Here is a 4,378-nt window from a genome sequence, read left to right on the forward strand (position 1 = left end):
GAGTTGTAGGATGATAAGAGACATGAGAATACTTCGAATAATATAGAGAGATTAAACGAGTATTAAAATGAATGTTTGCTGAAGTATGAAAGTAACAATAGTTCTGACTATAGCTATTTGTCTCAGTTCATGTAGTACGACTGCAGACCAAATGTGACAATATGTGGAACTGTTACTTCGAGAGTTAAGCAAAGCAAATGTAAACGCGATAAAGAGCAGCGGAATAAAACAAAGAAAATCAAACACGATATTTTTGAATTGGTTCGGCAAGAACTCAAGTGCCTACGTCCAATCTACTTTTTATTGAATTATTTTAGTGATCTACTCCGACTACTAAAAACCCGTACAATAAAAAACAACAACCTACTCCGGTTGTGATACAAGTTCAAGAACTACTCCGTTCTAGAACAAGCCAACTCGCAACCTACTCCGGTTGCCAAAGAGTTGAAGACTACTCCGTCCTAAACTCTACACACACACTAAGAATGTTATAAGGATCAAGTTTCCACTAGCTTATTCTTAAAGAGAATTGAGGTGGACAACTTTACAAGATCAACAATTCATAAGTGAGAGAGTCTAGTATATTAAAGTAACAGTAGCCAAGATTGTAACACTTGAAGACTTTTAAAAGCTTTGCAAAGTAAAGACTCGGTTTTTAAGTTTTGAAAAACAATTTGCAAACTTAGATTAAATCTCAGAAAGAGTCTTGCGGAAATGAGAGGAAGAGGCACGCCTTTTATAGAGAGGATGAGCAAGGGAGTTGTTAGGGTTTTGAGGGTCAAAGACCATCACATGTGATGAGTCTCAACAACTTCCCAAACTTGCACCAAAGAAGGTTCTTATTCAAAAGGCAAAAGAGAGAAAGAGTGTTTTGAAATTATCCAAAAGTGATCATGCAAATTCAGAAAACAAAGAAGGAAAACAAGTCACATGTTGACAAGCTTTCACAAAAATGGCAAAAAGCAAACCTTGTTTTATGAAAGACAAAAGAGTCAAATTTGCACAAAGAGGAAACAATTTGAAATGATAATTATTCAAACCACTTTCTTATAGAGGGCCAAATCCTTGTAAAAATCTGAAAGTCTTTTTTGTAAATATAAGACACGTGAATGACTTTTGAAAGAAGAAAAAGAGTTCAAGTGTTACGAATTGAGGCAACAGTCCAGGCTGCTGTTACTTGTGAAAGTAACAGTGGTCTTGACTGTTTCTATTACTCTAAAATACTTTACTTTCTAACTTGTACATTAGATGACGCCTAGGACTCAATTCAATTGGATGATCAACAACTCAACACTTCTTAATCCAAGCTTGATTTAATCATAAATCCTGAAAGGGTAAACTTAAGATAGCACACATTAAATGGGCATGTTATCATCAATCAAAGGAACCCAACAAATTCCCCCTTTGATGATGACAAGCCCTAAAACGAATGTAAGCAATGTAAACACCTTATTTCAAGATTTTAATCAAGCAAGATCATATGAGAGAAGGGACTATATTACCTTATAGAGCAAGAACTTAGATCATACTTACCATGACAAGTTTACATTGCCCCAAAACAAGAGTAAAAGTTGTGAAGGTTAGGCCTAGTTATGAGTTAACCAATATGCAAAGAGATTAAGAGCATGAGTTTACCTTTTCCCCCTCTTGACATCATCAAAAAGGGCATGGATGTCAAAAGCATTCAAGATTAGACACACATAAGAAAACACAAAAAGACACATATAAACGTGACAAGATAACAAGGTCAACACAAACATACGGATTAAACATAGTCTAACCATAGTTCACCATGGCTAAAAGTAGTTTATCATACACCACCAAGCAAAATATTAAGAGTGAAAAAAAGTTTGAAAAGGGGCGCAACAAGGTGGGACAAAAGCAAGGATAATAAGGGACGGGGAGTTTGTTTAATAGGAGGAGGCTTGGTCACCATCTGACTCTTCACCCAAGGGATCTTCATCCAACGGGCCAGCTACACCATCGTCACCGTGCTCCTTGGTTGAGACAAGAGTAGAAATGATATCCACTTCTCCACGAATTAAGTCCACGGTGGAGGCAAGAGCCGAGATAGCCGCATCCTTTTGAAGCGCATCTTGCTTCACCCAAGCACTCAAATCCGTAATGGCTTGAAGTACTTCACCCAAATTACCCGTACCAACATGACTAGAAGACCCACCCTCCGTATCCGTTTTGATTTTCACCGAAATAAGTTCATCATTTTCAACCTTAATCAACATTTTTCCCATTTGCCCGTCACTCATCGTGTCACACTTATCCAAAGATCCCACACTCGAGCTAATAAGGACTCCCTGTGCCTTAAGCACCACCGACAACCACATACCATAGGGAAGATGAAGGACACTTTTTGAGGGTTTTCGAAGTTTAGCCGAGATGAGGGCAAAGCATTTGAACATTAGCCCAATTAGGTTGACCTTTTTGTGAGTGGCTATGTGATAAATGAGGTATTGTTGAGCTATGGATAATTTACCCCGATCACCCGAAGGGTAAATGGAGCGACACATAATGTTGAAAATAAGGCGAAGAGAAGGGGTTATAGTGGTGTTACTTACGGGTCCACAAGTTACAGCTTTGGGAAACACGACTTTTGCGACTGATAAAGGAGAGGCATATGGTAAGGGAACCCAAGCCTCGGCTGGGAGATTGTCATAACCTCCGGGTGGAATTTTGAGAGCATTGGTAAAATGAGATTGAAAGAGTTTAAGAGGTTTACCATTTACCTTAGCCGTGAGGAAATCACCGGACTTATCCACATGCACAGTCGCGAAAAACTGAACCACTTCACTTACAAACACGGGTTCACGAATTTCCAGAAGGTTTTCCCAACCTTGAGCAGCAATCATATCTCGGACGGGATGAAAAGCAGGAGATTCGTACCAAGACTGATGATAAACTCGAGGGGAGTGAATGGCTTTGGGGTTTATCAATTTTTCACAATTTTTGTAAATGGAGGTGGGGAGATCCAGGTTTTCGAGTTGTTGCCAAACACTAGCCATATCCCATTTGGAAATCAGGGATACGGAATCAGAAGGAGAGAGATATACCAATTTTTTCTTTGAAGGTTTTCATTTTTTGGAAGGAGGTTCAAGAGACGGTTCAACAGGATGATTGATTGTGGGAGTTTCAATGTCACTTTGTTCGACACTTTCGGAAATAGGGGGTAATTGCGATGAAGAAGCTTTATCCTTTCTTTTATTTATTTTCTTTGACGGAGTCGGAGTGGGATCGCAGACATAGTCAGATTCTCAGTTGTACTAACCGGAGTTTCTTCACTCTCATCAACATCCACATTCACAGTTTCGACGGAGGAGTTGGGGACCGTTGTATTCTTTTGCGACCTCCTCGGATTCGACGTCCAACCATGGTGGAGATTGGAACGTCGTCATATGGGACCGTGATTGGTGGAAGAGTGGCAATAGGTGTTGGGTGAGGGTTTGGTGGTTCTGGGTTAGGTGTAGGTGATGGAGTTGTGGATGGGTTTTGTTGTCGAGGAAAGGCATAAGAATCCTTTTGGGATGTCATGGTTTGAGAGGTAGGTGGTGGGTCAGATGTGACGGATGGGGTAGTCATTTTCACAGTTTTGATGGGTATTGTGGTATTGAAAAACGTTTTGACCATGGTGGGTAAAAGGAGAGTTAAAGGGTAGGTGAGATGGAGGGAGTTTGGGAGGTGAAAGGTTTGTGGGTTGTAGGGATTTGGACGGGATTAAGAGAGATAGGTGGCCCAAACAATAAATGAGGGAGGTAAGGGTAGTTGGCCCAATTTAATTAAATTAATCACTCGAAAACAAAACGCAAGATAGCATAATATAAACATAAATTTAGATATGAGGTTGAGTGATTATCGACTCACGAATACGGTGTCAATCTTTGGTCTAAAAATGATATGAATGCACTTAGAACACTTAATAACATATGTCCATTTTAGTTTAATCAATTAAGGAAATTAGCAAAACTCACACTAAAAATCACAAGCAATTAATTAACCCAATTTCTAGTCTAAATTTCTCAAAGTGTTCTCTTGCAAGTGGCTTAGTGAAAATGTCGGCAATTTGATTTTCGGTTTTGCAAAAGATAAGTCTAACATGTCCTTTATCCACATGATCACGAATGAAATGATGACGAATATCAATATGTTTGGTTTTAGAGTGTTGAATAGGATTTTTGGAAATATTTATTGCACTCGTATTATCACACATTATGGGAACGGAGTCAAAAATAATACCAAAATCCAAGAGTTGTTGTCTTACCCAGAGTAATTGAGAACAACAATGTGCGGCACTAACATACTCGCTTTTCGGCGTTGAAAGAGCAACCGTGTTTTGTTTCTTTGAGCCCCAAGAAATCAAGCAAGGACC

This window comes from Silene latifolia, unplaced genomic scaffold, assembly GCF_048544455.1.
Source record: "Silene latifolia isolate original U9 population unplaced genomic scaffold, ASM4854445v1 scaffold_187, whole genome shotgun sequence".
NCBI classification, from domain to species: domain Eukaryota; kingdom Viridiplantae; phylum Streptophyta; class Magnoliopsida; order Caryophyllales; family Caryophyllaceae; genus Silene; species Silene latifolia.